Genomic DNA, 230 nt, shown 5'->3' on the forward strand with positions numbered 1-230 from the left:
AGAAAAGAAACAAAAAAACGAAACAAAAAAAACAAAAAAAATAAAAAAAATAAAAAAGATAAACTCACTAGAAAACTATTAAAACAACCAAAAAAAAAGCAAAAACAAAAAAACAAAAAATAAAAAATAAATCTACAAAGAAAAAAAACCAAATAAAAAAGAAAAGAGAAAAGAAACAAACAAAAATAAAAAAAAATAAAATAAAATAAAAAAAAAAAAAAAAAAAAAAA

This window comes from Eimeria mitis, genomic scaffold, assembly GCF_000499745.2.
Source record: "Eimeria mitis Houghton genomic scaffold, Emh_scaff455, whole genome shotgun sequence".
Classification (NCBI taxonomy): domain Eukaryota; phylum Apicomplexa; class Conoidasida; order Eucoccidiorida; family Eimeriidae; genus Eimeria; species Eimeria mitis.